General features: G+C 61.4%; 1 protein-coding gene across 2 annotated transcripts in view; it reads right to left on the bottom strand.

Moving 5' to 3' along the window:
- The window catches only part of megf8 (multiple EGF-like-domains 8), a 584,430-nt gene that overhangs the window by 61,415 nt on the left and 503,206 nt on the right, over positions 1-19,809 (bottom strand). The gene's annotated exons all lie outside the window — the stretch shown is intronic.

Below are 19,809 nucleotides of genomic sequence, written 5' to 3'. Positions count from 1 at the left end.
ACAGGACACCGGCTCCCCACTCCCACTGTCTCCCACCCCCAGGACACCGGCTCCCTACCCCCACTGTCTCCCCCAGGACACCGGATCCCCACCCCCACTGTCCCCCACAGGACACTTGCCCCCCACTCCCACTGTCTCCATACAGGACACCGGCTCCCCACCCCCACTGTCCCCCACAGGACACCGGCTCCCCACCCCCACTGTCTCCTCCAGGACACCGGCTCCCCACCCCCACTGTCTCCATACAGGACACCGGCTCCCCACCCCCACTGTCCCTCCAGGACACCGGCTCCCCACCCCCACTATCTCCATACAGGACACCGGCTACCCACCCCCACTGTCTCCATACAGGACACCGGCTCCCCACCCCACTGTCCCCCCCAGGACACCGGCTCCTCGCCCCCACTGTTTCCCCTAGGACACCGGCTCCCCACCCCCACTGTCTCCCACAGTACACCGGCTCCCCACCCCCACTGTCTCCATACAGGACACTGGCTCCCCACCCCCACTGTCTCCCCCAGGACACCGGCTCCCCACCCCCACTGTCCCCTCCTGGACACCGGTTCCCCACCCCCACTGTCTCCATATAGGACACCGGCTCCCCACCCCCACTGTCACCCACAGGACACCGGCTCCCCACTCCCACTGTCTCCATACAGGACACCGGATTCCCACCCCCACTGTCTCCTCCAGGACACCGGCTCCCCACCCCCACTGTCCCCTCCTGGACACCGGTTCCCCACCCCCACTGTCTCCATATAGGACATCGGCTCCCCACCCCCACTGTCACCCACAGGACACCGTCTCCCCACCCCCACTGTCTCCTCCAGGACACCGGCTCCTCGCCCCCACTGTTTCCCCCAGGAGACCGGCTCCCCACCCCCACTGTCTCCCACAGTACTCCGGCTCCCCACCCCCACTGTCTCCATACAGGACACTGGCTCCCCACCCCCACTCTCTCCCTCAGGACACCGGCTCCCCACCCCCACTGTCTCCATACAGGACACCGGCTCCCCACTCCCACTGTCTCCAAACAGGACACCGGCTCCCCACACCCACTGTCTCCATACAGGACACCGGCTCCCCACTCCCACTGTCTCCAAACAGGACACCGGCTCCCCACCCCCACTGTCTCCCCCAGGGCACCGGATCCCCACCCCCACTGTCTCCCCCAGGGCACCGGATCCCCACCCCCAATGTCCCCCACAGGACACCGGCTCCCCACGCCCACTGTGTCCTCCAGGACACCGGCTCCCCACCCCCACTGTCTCCATACAGGACACCGGCTCCCCACCCCCACTGTCTCAATACAGGGCACCGGCTCCACACCCCCACTGTCTCCCCCACGACACTGGTTCCCCACCCCCACTGTCTCCTTACAGGACACCGTCTCCCCACCCCCACTGTCCCCTGCAGGACACCGGCTCCCCACCCCCACTGTCTCCATACAGCTCCCCACCGTCTCCATACAGGACACCGGATCCCCAACCCCACTGTCTGCCCCAGGACACCGGCTCCCCACCAACACTGTCTCTTCCAGGACACTGGTTCCCCACCCCCACTGTCCCCCACAGGACACCGGCTCCCCACCAACACTGTCTCCTCCAGGACACTGGTTCCCCACCCCCACTGTCCCCCACAGGACACCGTCTACCCACCCCCACTGTCTCCTTACAGGACACCGGCTCCCCACCCCCACTGTCTCCCCCAGGACACCAGGTCCCCACCCCCATTGTCTCCATACAGGACACCGGCTCCCCACTCCCACTGTCTCCCCCCCCAGGACACCGGCTCCCTACCCCCACTGTCTCCCCCAGGACACCGGATCCCCACCCCCACTGTCCCCCACAGGACACTTGCCCCCCACTCCCACTGTCTCCATACAGGACACCGGCTCCCCACCCCCACTGTCTCCTCCAGGACACCGGCTCCCCACCCCCACTGTCTCCATACAGGACACCGGCTCCCCACCCCCACTGTCCCTCCAGGACACCGGCTCCCCACCCCCACTATCTCCATACAGGACACCGGCTACCCACCCCCACTGTCTCCATACAGGACACCGGCTCCCCACCCCACTGTCCCCCCCAGGACACCGGCTCCTCGCCCCCACTGTTTCCCCTAGGACACCGGCTCCCCACCCCCACTGTCTCCCACAGTACACCGGCTCCCCACCCCCACTGTCTCCATACAGGACACTGGCTCCCCACCCCCACTGTCTCCCCCAGGACACCGGCTCCCCACCCCCACTGTCCCCTCCTGGACACCGGTTCCCCACCCCCACTGTCTCCATATAGGACACCGGCTCCCCACCCCCACTGTCACCCACAGGACACCGCTCCCCACTCCCACTGTCTCCATACAGGACACCGGATTCCCAACCCCACTGTCTCCTCCAGGACACCGGCTCCACACCCCCACTGCCCCTCCAGGACACCGGCTCCCCACCCCCACTGTCTCCATATAGGACACCGTCTCCCCACCCCCACTGTCTCCTCCAGGACACCGGCTCCTCGCCCCCACTGTTTCCCCCAGGACACCGGCTCCCCACCCCCACTGTCTCCCACAGTACTCCGGCTCCCCACCCCCACTGTCTCCATACAGGACACTGGCTCCCCACCCCCACTCTCTCCCTCAGGACACCGGCTCCCCACCCCAACTGTCCCCCCCAGGACACCGACTCCCCACCCCCACTGTCTCCATACAGGACACCGGCTCCCCACTCCCACTGTCTCTAAACAGGACACCGGCTCCCCACGCCCACTGTCTCCCCCAGGGCACTGGATCCCCAACCCCACTGTCTCCCCCAGGGCACCGGATCCCCACCCCCACTGTCCCCCACAGGACACCGGCTCCCCGCTCCCACTGTCTCCATCCAGGACACCGGCTCCCCACGCCCACTGTCTCCATACAGGACACCGGCTCCCCACCCCCACTGTCTCAATACAGGGCACCAGCTCCACACCCCCACTGTCTCCCCCACGACACCGGCTCCCCACCCCCACTGTCTCCATACAGGACACCGGCTCACCACCCCCACTGTCCCTCCAGGACACCGGCTCCCCACCCACACTGTCCCCCACAGGACACCGGCTACCCACCCCACTGTCTCCCCAAGACACCGGCTCCCCACCCCCAAATGTCTCCACTCAGGACACCGGCTCCCCACCCCCACTATCTCCTTACAGGACTCCGTCTCCCCACCCCCACTGTCCCCTCCAGGACACCGGCTCCCCACCCCCACTGTCTCCATACAGCTCCCCACCGTCTCCATACACGACACCGGATCCCCAACCCCACTGTCTGTCCCAGGACACCGGCTCCTCACCAACACTGTCTCTTCCAGGACACTGGTTCCCCACCCCCACTGTCCCCCACAGGACACCGGCTCCCCACCAACACTGTCTCCTCCAGGACACTGGTTCCCCACCCCCACTGTCCCCCACAGGACACCGCCTACCCACCCCCACTGTCTCCTTACAGGACACCGGCTCCCCACCCCCACTGTCTCCCCCAGGACACCAAGTCCCCACCCCCAGTGTCTCCATACAGGACACCGGCTCCTCACCCCCACTGTCTCCATACAGGACACTGGCTCCCCACCCCCACTGTCTCCCCCAGGACACCGGCTCCCCACCCCCACTGTCTTCTCTAGGACACTGGCTCCCCACCCCAACTGTCCCCCCCAGGACACCGACTCCCCACCCCCATTGTCTCCATACAGGACACCGGCTCCCCACTCCCACTGTCCCCCAACCCAGGACACCGGCTTCCCCCCCCCCACTGTCACCCCCAGGATACCGGATCCCCACCCCCACTGTCGCCCACATGACACCGGCTCCCCACCCCCACTGTCTCCTCCAGGACACCGGCTCCCCACCCCCACTGTCTCCATACAGGACACCGGCTCCCCACTCCCACTGTCTCCATACAGGACACCGGCTTCCCACCCCCACTGTCACTCCAGGACACCGGCTCCCCACCCCCACTATCTCCATACAGGACACCGGCTCCCCACCCCACTGTCCCCCCCAGGACACCGGCTCCTCGCCCCCACTGTTTCCCCTAGGACACCGGCTCCCCACCCCCACTGTCTCCATACAGGACACTGGCTCCCCACCCCCACTGTCTCCCCCAGGACACCGGCTCCCCACCCCCACTGTCCCCTCCTGGACACCGGTTCCCCACCCCCACTGTCTCCATATAGGACACCGGCTCCCCACCCCCACTGTCACCCACAGGACACCGGCTCCCCACTCCCACTGTCTCCATACAGGACACCGTCTCCCCACCCCCACTGTCTCCTCCAGGACACCGGCTCCTCGCCCCCACTGTTTCCCCCAGGACACCGGCTCCCCACCCCCACTGTCTCCCACAGTACTCCGGCCCCCCACCCCCACTGTCTCCATACAGGACACTGGCTCCCCACCCCCACTCTCTCCCTCAGGACACCGGCTCCCCACCCCCACTGTCTCCATACAGGACACCGGCTCCCCACTCCCACTGTCTCCAAACAGGACACCGGCTCCCCACACCCACTGTCTCCATACAGGACACCGGCTCCCCACTCCCACTGTCTCCAAACAGGACACCGGCTCCCCACGCCCACTGTCTCCCCCAGGGCACCGGATCCCCACCCCCACTGTCTCCCCCAGGGCACCGGATCCCCACCCCCAATGTCCCCCACAGGACACCGGCTCCCCGCTCCCACTGTCTCCATACAGGACACCGGCTCCCCACGCCCACTGTGTCCTCCTGGACACCGGCTCCCCACCCCCACTGTCTCCATACAGGACACCGGCTCCCCACCCCCACTGTCTCAATACAGGGCACCAGCTCCACACCCCCACTGTCTCCCCCACGACACCGGCTCCCCACCCCCACTGTCTCCATACAGGACACCGGCTCACCACCCCCACTGTCCCTCCAGGACACCGGCTCCCCACCCACACTGTCCCCCACAGGACACCGGCTACCCACCCCACTGTCTCCCCAAGACAACGGCTCCCCACCCCCAAATGTCTCCACTCAGGACACCGGCTCCCCACCCCCACTATCTCCTAACAGGACACCGTCTCCCCACCCCCACTGTCCCCTCCAGGACACCGGCTCCCCACCCCCACTGTCTCCATACAGCTCCCCACCGTCTCCATACAGGACACCGGATCCCCAACCCCACTGTCTGCCCCAGGACACCGGCTCCTCACCAACACTGTCTCTTCCAGGACACTGGTTCCCCACCCCCACTGTCCCCCACAGGACACCGGCTCCCCACCAACACTGTCTCCTCCAGGACACTGGTTCCCCACCCCCACTGTCCCCCACAGGACACCGTCTACCCACCCCCACTGTCTCCTTACAGGACACCGGCTCCCCACCCCCACTGTCTCCCCCAGGACACCGGCTCCCCACCCCCACTGTCTTCTCTAGGACACTGGCTCCCCACCCCAACTGTCCCCCCCAGGACACCGACTCCCCACCCCCATTGTCTCCATACAGGACACCGGCTCCCCACTCCCACTGTCTCCCCCCCCAGGACACCGGCTCCCTACCCCCACTGTCTCCCCCAGGACACCGGATCCCCACCCCCACTGTCCCCCACAGGACACTGGCCCCCCACTCCCACTGTCTCCATACAGGACACCGGCTCCCCACCCCCACTGTCCCCCACAGGACACCGGCTCCCCACGCCCACTGTCTCCTCCAGGACACCGGCTACCCACCCCCACTGTCTCCCCAAGACACCGGCTCCCCACCCCCAGTGTCTCCATTCAGGACACCGGCTCCCCACCCCCACTGTCTCCATACAGGTCACCGGCTCCCCACTCCCACTGTCTCCATACAGGACACCGGCTCCCCACTCCCACTGTCTCTAAACAGGACACCGGCTCCCCACGCCCACTGTCTCCCCCAGGGCACTGGATCCCCAACCCCACTGTCTCCCCCAGGGCACCGGATCCCCACCCCCACTGTCCCCCACAGGACACCGGCTCCCCGCTCCCACTGTCTCCATCCAGGACACCGGCTCCCCACGCCCACTGTCTCCATACAGGACACCGGCTCCCCACCCCCACTGTCTCAATACAGGGCACCAGCTCCACACCCCCACTGTCTCCCCCACGACACCGGCTCCCCACCCCCACTGTCTCCATACAGGACACCGGCTCACCACCCCCACTGTCCCTCCAGGACACCGGCTCCCCACCCACACTGTCCCCCACAGGACACCGGCTACCCACCCCACTGTCTCCCCAAGACACCGGCTCCCCACCCCCAAATGTCTCCACTCAGGACACCGGCTCCCCACCCCCACTATCTCCTTACAGGACTCCGTCTCCCCACCCCCACTGTCCCCTCCAGGACACCGGCTCCCCACCCCCACTGTCTCCATACAGCTCCCCACCGTCTCCATACACGACACCGGATCCCCAACCCCACTGTCTGTCCCAGGACACCGGCTCCTCACCAACACTGTCTCTTCCAGGACACTGGTTCCCCACCCCCACTGTCCCCCACAGGACACCGGCTCCCCACCAACACTGTCTCCTCCAGGACACTGGTTCCCCACCCCCACTGTCCCCCACAGGACACCGCCTACCCACCCCCACTGTCTCCTTACAGGACACCGGCTCCCCACCCCCACTGTCTCCCCCAGGACACCAAGTCCCCACCCCCAGTGTCTCCATACAGGACACCGGCTCCTCACCCCCACTGTCTCCATACAGGACACTGGCTCCCCACCCCCACTGTCTCCCCCAGGACACCGGCTCCCCACCCCCACTGTCTTCTCTAGGACACTGGCTCCCCACCCCAACTGTCCCCCCCAGGACACCGACTCCCCACCCCCATTGTCTCCATACAGGACACCGGCTCCCCACTCCCACTGTCCCCCCACCCAGGACACCGGCTTCCCCCCCCCCACTGTCACCCCCAGGATACCGGATCCCCACCCCCACTGTCGCCCACATGACACCGGCTCCCCACCCCCACTGTCTCCTCCAGGACACCGGCTCCCCACCCCCACTGTCTCCATACAGGACACCGGCTCCCCACTCCCACTGTCTCCATACAGGACACCGGCTTCCCACCCCCACTGTCACTCCAGGACACCGGCTCCCCACCCCCACTATCTCCATACAGGACACCGGCTCCCCACCCCACTGTCCCCCCCAGGACACCGGCTCCTCGCCCCCACTGTTTCCCCTAGGACACCGGCTCCCCACCCCCACTGTCTCCATACAGGACACTGGCTCCCCACCCCCACTGTCTCCCCCAGGACACCGGCTCCCCACCCCCACTGTCCCCTCCTGGACACCGGTTCCCCACCCCCACTGTCTCCATATAGGACACCGGCTCCCCACCCCCACTGTCACCCACAGGACACCGGCTCCCCACTCCCACTGTCTCCATACAGGACACCGTCTCCCCACCCCCACTGTCTCCTCCAGGACACCGGCTCCTCGCCCCCACTGTTTCCCCCAGGACACCGGCTCCCCACCCCCACTGTCTCCCACAGTACTCCGGCCCCCCACCCCCACTGTCTCCATACAGGACACTGGCTCCCCACCCCCACTCTCTCCCTCAGGACACCGGCTCCCCACCCCCACTGTCTCCATACAGGACACCGGCTCCCCACTCCCACTGTCTCCAAACAGGACACCGGCTCCCCACACCCACTGTCTCCATACAGGACACCGGCTCCCCACTCCCACTGTCTCCAAACAGGACACCGGCTCCCCACGCCCACTGTCTCCCCCAGGGCACCGGATCCCCACCCCCACTGTCTCCCCCAGGGCACCGGATCCCCACCCCCAATGTCCCCCACAGGACACCGGCTCCCCGCTCCCACTGTCTCCATACAGGACACCGGCTCCCCACGCCCACTGTGTCCTCCTGGACACCGGCTCCCCACCCCCACTGTCTCCATACAGGACACCGGCTCCCCACCCCCACTGTCTCAATACAGGGCACCAGCTCCACACCCCCACTGTCTCCCCCACGACACCGGCTCCCCACCCCCACTGTCTCCATACAGGACACCGGCTCACCACCCCCACTGTCCCTCCAGGACACCGGCTCCCCACCCACACTGTCCCCCACAGGACACCGGCTACCCACCCCACTGTCTCCCCAAGACAACGGCTCCCCACCCCCAAATGTCTCCACTCAGGACACCGGCTCCCCACCCCCACTATCTCCTAACAGGACACCGTCTCCCCACCCCCACTGTCCCCTCCAGGACACCGGCTCCCCACCCCCACTGTCTCCATACAGCTCCCCACCGTCTCCATACAGGACACCGGATCCCCAACCCCACTGTCTGCCCCAGGACACCGGCTCCTCACCAACACTGTCTCTTCCAGGACACTGGTTCCCCACCCCCACTGTCCCCCACAGGACACCGGCTCCCCACCAACACTGTCTCCTCCAGGACACTGGTTCCCCACCCCCACTGTCCCCCACAGGACACCGTCTACCCACCCCCACTGTCTCCTTACAGGACACCGGCTCCCCACCCCCACTGTCTCCCCCAGGACACCGGCTCCCCACCCCCACTGTCTTCTCTAGGACACTGGCTCCCCACCCCAACTGTCCCCCCCAGGACACCGACTCCCCACCCCCATTGTCTCCATACAGGACACCGGCTCCCCACTCCCACTGTCTCCCCCCCCAGGACACCGGCTCCCTACCCCCACTGTCTCCCCCAGGACACCGGATCCCCACCCCCACTGTCCCCCACAGGACACTGGCCCCCCACTCCCACTGTCTCCATACAGGACACCGGCTCCCCACCCCCACTGTCCCCCACAGGACACCGGCTCCCCACGCCCACTGTCTCCTCCAGGACACCGGCTACCCACCCCCACTGTCTCCCCAAGACACCGGCTCCCCACCCCCAGTGTCTCCATTCAGGACACCGGCTCCCCACCCCCACTGTCTCCATACAGGTCACCGGCTCCCCACTCCCACTGTCTCCCCCCCCCAGGACACCGGCTCCCTACCCCCACTGTCTCCCCCAGGACACCGGATCCCCACCCCCACTGTCCCCCACAGGACACTGGCCCCCCACTCCCACTGTCTCCATACAGGACACCGGCTCCCCGCCCCCACTGTCTCCAAACAGGACACCGGCTCCCCACCCCCACTGTCCCTCCAGGACACCGGCTCCCCACCCCCACTGTCCACCACAGGACACCGGCTCCCCACCCCCAGTGTCTCCATAGAGGACACTGGCTCCCCACCCCCACTGTCCCTCCAGGACACCGGCTCCCCACGCCCACTGCCTCCTCTAGGACACTGGCTCCCCACCCCAACTGTCCCCCCCAGGACACCGACTCCCCACTGTCTCCATACAGGACACCGGCTCCCCACTCCCACCGTCCCCCCGCAGGACACCGGCTCCCCGCCCCCACTGCCTCCTCCAGGACATCGGCTCCCCACCCCCACTGTCCCCCACAGGACACCGGCTACCCACCCCCACTGTCTCCGCCAAGACACCGGCTCCCCACCCCCAGTGTCTCCATACAGGACACCGGCACCCCACTCCCACCGTCCCCCCGCAGGACACCGGCTCCCCACCCCCACTGTCTCCATATAGGACACCGGCTCCCCACCCCCACTGTCTCATCCAGGACACCGGCTCCCCACCCCCACTGTCTCCCTCAGGACACCGGCTCCCCACCCCCACTGTCCACCACAGGACACCGGCTCCCCACCCCCTCTGTCTCCATACAGCTCCCCACCGTCTCCATACAGGACACTGGGTCCCCACCCCCACTGTCCCCCCAGGACACCGGCTCCCCACCCCCACTGTCTCCATACAGGACACCGGCTCCCCACCCCCACTGTCTCCATACAGGACACCGGCTTCCCACCCCCACTGTCCCCCCCAGGACACCGGCTCCCCACCCCCACTGTCTCCATACAGGACACCAGCTCCCCACCCCCACTGTCTCCATACAGGACACCGGCTCCCAACGCCCACTGTCTCCAGACAGGACATCGGCTCCCCACCCCCACTGTCTCCATGCAGGACACTGGCTCCCCACCCCCACTGTCTCCCCCAGGACACTGGCTCCCCACCCCACTGACCCCCCCAGGACACCGCCCCCCCCCCCCCCCCCCCCCAGGACACCGGTTCACCACGCCCACTGTCTCCTCTAGGACACTGGCTCCCCACCCCAACTGTCCCCCCCAGGACACCGACTCCCCACCCCCACTGTCTCCAGACAGGACACCGGCTCCCCACTCCCACTGTTCCCCCTCAGGACACCGGCTCCCCACCCCCACTGTCTCCCCCAGGACCCCGGATCCCCACCCCCACTGTCCCCCACAGGACACCGTCTCCCCACCCCCACTGTCTTTTCCAGGACACCGGCTTCCCACCCCCACTGTCTCCATACAGGACACCGGCTCCCCACCCCCACTGTCTCCATACAGTACACTGGCTCCCCACCCCCACTGTCTCCCCCAGGACACCGGCTCCCCCCCACCCCCCCCCAGGACACCGGCTCCCCAACCCCACTGTCGCCCCCCCCCCCCCCCCCCCCCACCCCAGGACACCGGCTCCCCACGCCCACTGTCTCCCCCAGGACACCGGCTCCCCACCCCCACTGTCTCCTCCAGGACACTGGCTCCCCACAGAAACTGTCTCCATACAGGACACCGGCTCCCCACCCCCACTGTCTCCATACAGGACACCGGCTCCCCACTCCCACTGTCCTCCCCCAGGACTCCGGCTTCACAACCCCACTGTCTCCATACAGGACTCCGGCTTCACACCCCCACTTTCTCCATACAGGACACCGGCTCCCCACCCCCACTGTCTCCCTCAGGACACCGGCTCCCCACCCCCACTGTCTCCATACAGGACACCGGCTCCCCACCCCCACTGTCTCCCCCAGGACACCGGCTCCCCACCCCCACTGTCTCCATACAGGACACCGGCTCCCCACCCCCACTGTCCCCCCGGAGGACACCGAGTCCCCACCCACACTGTCCCCCACAGGACACCGGCTTCCCACCCCCACTGTCTCACTACAGGACACCGGCTCCCCACCCCCACTGTCCCCCCCAGGACACCGACTCCCCACACCCACTGTCTCCATACAGGGCACCTGCTCCCCACCCCCACTGTCTCCTCCAGGACACCGGATCCCCACCCCCACTGTCTCCATACAGGACACCGGCTCACCACCCCCACTGTCTCCTCCAGGACACCGGATCCCCACCCCCACTGTCTCCATACAGGACACCGGCTCCCCACCCCCACTGTCTCCATACAGGACACCGGTTCCCCACCCCCACTGTCTCCAAACAGGACACCGGCTCCCCACCCCCACTGTCCCTCCAGGACACCGGCTCCCCACCCCTACTGTCCACCACAGGACACCGGCTCCCCACCCCCACTGTCTCCATACAGCTCCCCACCGTCTCCATACAGGACACTGGGTCCCCACCCCCACTGTCCCCCCAGGACACCGGCTCCCCACCCCCACTGTCTCCCCCAGGACACCGGCTCCCCACCCCCACTGTCTCCTCCAGGACACCGGCTCCCCACCCCCTCTGTCTCCATACAGCTCCCCACCGTCTCCATACAGGACACTGGGTCCCCACCCCCACTGTCCCCCCAGGACACCGGCTCCCCACCCCCACCATCTCCATACAGGACACCGGCTCCCCACCCGCACTGTCTCCATACAGGACACTGGGTCCCCGCCCCCACTGTCCCCCCCCAAGACACCGGCTCCCCACCCCCCCAAGGACACAGGCTCCCCACCCCCACTGTCCCCCCCACCCAGGACACCGGCTCCCCACCCCCACTGTCCCCCCCACCCAGGACACCGGCTCCCCACCCCCACTGTCTCCATACAGGACACTGGTTCCCCACCCCCACTGTCCCCCCCAGGACACCGACTCCCCACCCCCACTGTCTCCATACAGGACACCGGCTCCCCACTCCCACTGTCCTCCCCCAGGACACCGGCTTCCCACCCCCACTGTCTCCATACAGGACACCGGCTTCCCACCCCCACTGTCTCCATACAGGACACCATCTCCCCACCCCCACTGTCCTCCCCCAGGACACCGGCTCCCCACTCCCACTGTCCTCCCCCAGGACACCGGCTTCCCACCCCCACTGTCTCCATGCACGACACCGGCTCCCCACCCCCACTGCCCCCTCCAGGACGCAGGCTCCCCACACCCACTGTCTGCATACAGGGCACCGGCTCCCCACCCCCACTGTCTCCTCCAGGACACCGGCTCCCCGCCCCCACTGGCCCCCCCAGGACACCGGCTCCCCACTCCCACCGTCCCCCTCCCAGGACAACGGCTCCCCACCCCCACTGTCTCCCCCAGGACACCGGCTCCCCACCCCCACTGTCTCCATACAGCTCCCACCGTCTCCATACAGGACACCGGACCCCCACCCACACTGTCCCTCGCAGGACACCGGCTCCCCACCCCCACTGTCTCCTCCAGGACACTGGTTCCCCACCCCTACTGTCCCCCCCAGGACACCGACTCCCCAACCCCACTGTCTCCATACAGGACACCGGGTCCCCTCTCCCACTGCCCCCCCCCCCAAGAAACCGGCTCCCTACCCCCACTGTCTCGCCAGGACACCGGATCCTCACCCACACTGTCCCCCACAGGATACCGGCTCCCCACCCCCACTGTCTCCATACAGGACACTGGCTCCCCACCCCCACTGTCCCCTCCAGATCACCGGCTCCCCACCCCCACTGTACCCCACAGGACGCCGGCTCCCCACCCCCACTGTCTCCATACAGGACACCAGCTCCCCACCCCCACTGTCTCCAAACAGGACACCGGCTCCCCACCGTCCCCTCCAGGACACCGGCTCCCCACGCCCACTGTCTCCGCGAGGACACCGGCTCCCCACCCCCAGTGTCTCCATACAGGACACCGGCTCCCCACCCCCACTGTTTCCATACAGGACACCGCCCCCCCCGTCCCCTCCAGGACACCAGCTCCCCACCCCCACTGTCTCCATACAGGACACCGGCTCCCCACCCCCACTGTCTCCATACAGGACACCGGCTCCCCACCCCCACTGTCTCCATACAGGACACCGGCTCCCCACCCCCTCTCACTGTTCGCACACAGGACATTGGTACTCCGCACCCACCTCGGACACTGGTTCTCTAGTCTTTAACGTCCCCAGACAGAAGACTCTCAACCGTTTTTTCACTGCACAGGGCAACACGGTAGCCTAGTGGTTAGCACTGTTGCTTCACACGTCCAGGTTCCAGGTTGATTCCCGGCTTGGGTCACTGTCTGTGTGGAGTCTGCACGTTCGCCCCGTGTCTGTGTGGGTTTCCTCCGGGTGCTCCGGTTTCCTCCCACAGTCCAAAGATGCGCAGGTTCGGTGGATTGACCATGATAGTTTGCCCTCAGTGTCCAAAAAAGTTTGTCCTCAAAGAGGAAGCATTCGCAACCACCCGTCTCCGCACAGGGAACCCATTCACAACCACCCTTCTCCGCACAGGAAAACCATTCACAACCACCCTTCTCCGCACAGGAAAACCATTCACAACCACCCGTCTCCACACAGGGGACCCATTCACAACCACCCTTCTCCGCACAGGAAACCCATTCACAACCACCCGTCTCAGCACAGGAAACCCATTCACAACCACCCTTCTCCGCACAGGAAACCCATTCACAACCACCCGTCTCAGCACAGGAAACCCATTCACAACCACCCGTCTCCGCACAGGAAACCCATTCACAACCACCCATCTCCGCACAGGAAACCCATTCGTAACTGCCTGTCCGCTCACAGGAAAGACATTCGCAACTGGATGTCGCAGCACAGTAAACCAATTCACAAAAACCTGTCCGCGTGCAGGAAACCCATTCACAACCGCCTGGCCCAACACAGGAAACCCATTCACCCCCATCTGTCCGCGCGCAGGAAACCCATTCACAACAGCCTGTCCCCGAACAGGAAACCCATTCACAACCGCCTGTCCCCGCACAGGAAACCCATTCACACCCATCTGTCCGCACGCAGGAAACCCATTCACAACCACCTGTCCCAGCACAGGAAACCCATTCACAACCGGCTGTCCCCGCACAGGAAACCCATTCACACCCATCTGTCCCCGCACAGGAAACCCATTCACACCCATCTGTCCGCGCGCAGGAAACCCATTCACAACCACCTGTCCCTGCACAGGAAACCCATTCACAACTGCCTGTCGCTGCACAGAAAACCCATTCACAACCACCTGCCCGCGCACTGGAAGCATATTTTCAACTGCCTGTCCCTGCACAGGAAACACATTCATAGCCACCTGTCCACCACATGACTCATTCACAAACGTATGTACCCGTTCGGAGGAGGAGGAGCAGTCTCTGTCAGGGAGAGAACCTGAGAACATCTAAGACACTCAGAAGGTAAGAAGGTAAGTAAGTGATTTTTACTCATTTTTACTTTTATACCTTTTTCAAATTGTGTGTGTCGGGGGGAAACTGAAGTGACATTACAGAAAAGCTGTGGCCAGAGTGGCTGGTTGGGAATCTACACTAAATTTAAAAAATTAAGCATTGGTAACTAATTAAACATAATTACTGAATTATAATTTAGAGGGGTATCTAAGCCAGAGATCGGAGAGTACTATATTTAGCTATCGCATTTATATTAGAAATCTAGTGCTAGGAAACAGATAGTTAACAGTAACTTAAAAAAATATATATATATAAAATTAAAAAAAAAACTTTTAATTTTAATGAATTGACGCAATGTCAGTTAGAGGGGTGCAGTGCTCTGACTGTGAGATGTGGCAGGTCCGGGAGGCTTCCAGCGTCCCGGATGGCTTCATCTGCAGAAAGTGCACCCAACTGGAGCTCCTCACAGACCGCATGGTTCGGTTGGAGCAGCAATTGGATGCACTTAGGAGCATGCAGGTGGCGGAAAGCGTGATAGATCACAGTTATATAAATGTGGTCACACCCAAGGTGCAGGCAGAGAAATGGGTGACCACCAGAAAGGGCAGGCAGTCAGTGCAGGAATCCCCTGTGGTTGTCCCCCTCTCGAACAGATATACCCCTTTGGATACTGTCGGGGGGGATAGCCTATCAGCGGGAAAACAGCAGCAGCCAGAGCAGTGGCACCACGGCTGGCTCGGATGTTCAGAAGGAAGGGTCAAAGCGCAGAAGAGCAATAGTAATAGGGGACTCTATAGTCAGGGGCACAGATATGTGCTTCTGTGGACGTGAAAGAGACTCCAGGATGGTATGTTGCCTCCCTGGTGCCAGGGTCCAGGATGTCTCCGAACGGGTAGAGGGCATCCTGAAGGGGGAAGGCAAACAGGCAGAGGTCATTGTACATATTGGTACTAAAGACAGAAGCAGGAAGGGTCATGAGGTCCTGCAGCAGGAGTTCAGGGAGCTAGGCAGAAAGTTAAAAGACAGGACCTCTGGGGTTGTAATCACGGGATTACTCCCTGTGCCACGTGCCAGTGAGGTTAGAAATAGGAAGATAGAGCAGCTGATCACGTGGCTAAACAGCTGGTGTGGGAGGGAGGGTTTCCGTTATCTGGACCACTGGGAGCTCTTCCGGGGCAGGTGTGACCTATATAAGGACGGGTTGCATCTAAACTGGAGAGGCATAAATATCCTGGCCGCGAGGTTTGCTAGTGTCACATGGGAGGGTTTAAACTAGTATGGCAGGGGGATGGGCACGGGAGCAATAGGTCAGAAGGTGAGAGCATTGAGGGAGAACTAGGGAAGAGGGACAGTGGGGCTGAGGCAGAGCAGACAGGGAGAAGTTGCTGAACACAGCGGGTCTGGGTGGCCTGAAATGCATATGTTTTAATGCAAGAAGTATTACGGGTAAGGCAGATGAACTTAGAGCTTGGATTAGTACTTGGAACTATGATGTTGTTGCCATTACAGAGACCTGGTTGAGGGAAGGGCAGGATTGGCAGCTAAACGTTCCAGGATTTAATGTTTCAGGCGGGATAGAGGGGGATGTAAAAGGAGTGGCGGAGTTGCGCTACTGGTTAGGGAGAATATCACAGCTGTACTGCGGGAGGACACCTCAGAAGGCAGTGAGGCTATATGTGTAGAGATCAGGAATAAGAAGGGTGCAGTCACAATGTTGGGGGTTTACTACAGGCCTCCCAACAGCCAGCGGGAGATAGAGGAGCAGATAGGTAGACAGATTTTGGAAAAGAGTAAAAACAACAGGGTTGTGGTGATGGGAGACTTCAACTTCCCCAATATTGACTGTGACTCACTTAGTGCCAGGGGCTTAGACGGGGCGGAGTTTGTAAGGAGCATCCAGGAGGGCTTCTTAAAACAATATGTAGACAGTCCAACTAGGGAAGGGGCGGTACTGGACATGGTATTGGGGAATGAGCCCGGCCAGGTGGTAGATGTTTCAGTAGGGGAGCATTTCGGGAACAGTGACCACAATTCAGTAAGTTTTAAAGTGCTGGTGGACAAGGATAAGAGTGGTCCTAGGATGAATGTGCTAAATTGGGGGAAGGCTAATTATAACAATATTAGGCGGGAACTGAAGAACATAGATTGGGGGCGGATGTTTGAGGGCAAATCAACATCTGACATGTGGGAGGCTTTCAAGTGTCAGTTGAAAGGAATTCAGGACTGGCATGTTCCTGCGAGGAAGGAGGATAAATACAGCAATTTTCGGGAACCTTGGATAACGAGAGATATTGTAGGCCTCGTCAAAAAGAAAAAGGAGGCATTTGTCAGGGCTAAAAGGCTGGGAACAGACGAAGCCTGTGTGGAATATAAGGAAAGTAGGAAGGAACTTAAGCAAGGAGTCAGGAGGGCTAGAAGGGGTCACGAAAAGTCATTGGCAAATAGGGTTAAGGAAAATCCCAAGGCTTTTCACATGTACATAAAAAGCAAGAGGGTAGCCAGGGAAAGGGTTGGCCCACTGAAGGATAGGCAAGAGAATCTATGTGTGGAGCCAGAGGAAATGGGCGAGGTACTAAATGAATACTTTGCATCAGTATTCACCAAAGAGAAGGAATTGGTAGATGTTGAGCCTGGAGAAGGGTGTGTAGATAGTCTGGGTGACATTGAGATCCAAAAAGACGAGGTGTTGGGTGTCTTAAAAAATATGAAGGTACATAAGTCCCCAGGGCCTGATGGGATCTACCCCAGAATACTGAAGGAGGCTGGAGAGGAAATTGCTGAGGCCGTGACAGAAATCTTTGGATCCTCACTGTCTTCAGGGGATGTCCCGGAGGACTGGAGAATAGCCAATGTTGTTGCTCTGTTTAAGAAGGGTAGCAAGGATAATCTAGGGAACTACAGGCTGGTGAGCCTTACTTCAGTGGTAGGGAAATTACTGGAGAGAATTCTTCGAGACAGGATCTACTCCCATTTGGAAGCAAATGGACGTATTAGTGAGAGGCAGCATGGTTTTGTGAAGGGGAGGTCGTGTCTCACTAACTTGATAGAGTTTTTCGAGGAGGTCACTAAGATGATTGATGCAGGTAGGGCAGTGGATGTTGTCTATCTGGACTTTAGTAAGGCCTTTGACAAGGTCTCCCATGGTAGACTAGTACAAAAGATGAAGTCACACGGGATCAGGGGTGAGTTGGCAAGGTGGATACAGAACTGGCTAGGTCATAGAAGGCAGAGAGTAGCAATGGAAGGATGCTTTTCTAATTGGAGGGTGTTCCACAGGAATCAATGCTGGGACCTTTGCTGTTTGTAGTATATATAAATGATTTGGAGGAAAATGTAACTGGTCTGATTAGTAAGTTTGCAGACGACACAAAGGTTGGTGGAATTGCGGATAGCAATGAGGACTGTCAGAGGATACAGCAGGATTTAGATTGTTTGGAGACTTGGGCTGAGAGGTGGCAGATGGAGTTTAATCCGGACAAATGTGAGGTAATGCATTTTGGAAGGTCGAATGCAAGTAGGGAATATACAGTGAATGGTAGAACCCTCAAGAGTATTGAAAGTCAAAGAGATCTAGGAGTACAGGTCCACAGGTCACTGAAAGGGGCAACACAGGTGGAGAAGGTAGTCAAGAAGGCATACGGCATGCTTGCCTTCATTGGCCGGGACATTGAGTATAAGAATTGGCAAGTCATGTTGCAGCTGTATAGAACCTTAGTTAGGCCACACTTGGAGTATAGTGTTCAATTCTGGTCGCCACACTACCAGAAGATGTGGAGGCTTTAGAGAGGGTGCAGAAGAGATTTACCAGAATGTTGCATGGTATGGAAGGTATTAGCTATGAGGAGCGGTTGAATAAACTCGGTTTGTTCTCACTGGAACGAAGGAGGTTGAGGGGAGACCTGATAGAGGTCTACAAAATTATGAGGGGCATAGACAGAGTGGATAGTCAGAGGTTTTTTCCCGGGGTAGAGGGGTCAATTACTAGGGGGCATAGGTTTAAGGTGAGAGGGACAAGGTTTAGAGTAGATGTACGAGGCAAGTTTTTTACGCAGAGGGCAGTGGGTGCCTGGAACTCGCTACCGGAGGAGGTGGTGGAAGCAGGGACGATAGTGACATTTAAAGGGCATCTTGCAAATACATGAATAGGATGGGAATAGAGGGATACGGACCCAGGAAGTGTAGAAGATTGTAGTTTAGTCGGGCAGCATGGTCGGCACGGGCTTGGAGGGCCGAAGGGCCTGTTCCTGTGCTGTACATTTCTTTGTTCTTTGAGACAGGGATGCACCCTCTCCCCACTGTTGTTTGCGCTGGCTATAGAGCCGTTGGCAATTGCTCGGAGAGCCTCGAGGGGCTGAAGCTTAATATGGGAAAGAGTGAGATGTTTGTGGTCCAGGCGAGTGGACAGGAGAGGCGATTGGGGGAGCTGTCGTTTAGATTAGTAGAGGGAATCTTTAGGTACCTTGGCATCAAAGTGGGATGGGAGTGGGAACGGCTGCATAAATTGAATCTGGCCCGGCTAGTGAACCAAATGAAGGACGATTTTCGGAAATGGGACGCGCTTCCGTTGTCTCTGGCTGAGAGGGTGCAAATGGTGAAGATGATGGTCCTCCCGAGATTCCTATTTGTATTTCAGTGCCTCCCCATCTTTATTTCGCGATCCTTTTTTAAGCGAGTCAACAGAGTGATCAGAGTGCCTCTCCCCCCACATAAACCATTCACAACCACCTGTCCTGTAGCCACTTAAAATGGCCAACTCTCGATTTAAAATGGCGAACGGCAAAGGCTGATGGGAAAGTCAGCCAACAAGACAAAAACCAGCAGCTGCAGGTTGGCTGTGTATTTACCTCTGGAAAGGCCAGACAATATCGATACCAGCAACCATTAGCATAACAAAGTGAACAGCCATCTGCATACTAATGAGCAATCCCCGGGAACAATAAGCAACATTTAGACACACAAAGCAAAACCAGACTCTTCGGCGCCAGCAGGAGCCTACACAAAAGGAGGTGAACGAGCACCTCAAGACCGCCCATCGAACAGGGAACCGCTCCAGCATTGGAGAAAATCGAACCAAGCGATTGGGACAAAGTCCAATCACTTGGGACCAGGTACAGGGTCCGCCCCGAAAGGCGGGAAGCCCCTGGGGACTATAAGAATTGAGCCCCAAGTTCAAATCGCTCTCTTCTTCTTCACCTCTTCACTCTCTTCACGCTCTTCTTCCTGCCCGGGACACCCAGCAACAACGAACCAACATTGACTGTGACCGGAGCAGTGAAGATCGAAATCGTAAGTCTTAATTCAACGCTCGCTACGAGATGGGCGCTCCTAGCTACCAATCCGTACCAACTTCGAACCCCGCAGGCTTAGAACCCGAACGAAAGGCCATTTGTT

Source organism: Scyliorhinus torazame, chromosome 12 (assembly GCF_047496885.1).
Source record: "Scyliorhinus torazame isolate Kashiwa2021f chromosome 12, sScyTor2.1, whole genome shotgun sequence".
Taxonomy (NCBI): Eukaryota; Metazoa; Chordata; class Chondrichthyes; order Carcharhiniformes; family Scyliorhinidae; genus Scyliorhinus; species Scyliorhinus torazame.
The sequence above is the reverse complement of the archived record's forward strand: the minus strand, read 5'-3'. Positions and strand labels throughout refer to the sequence as shown.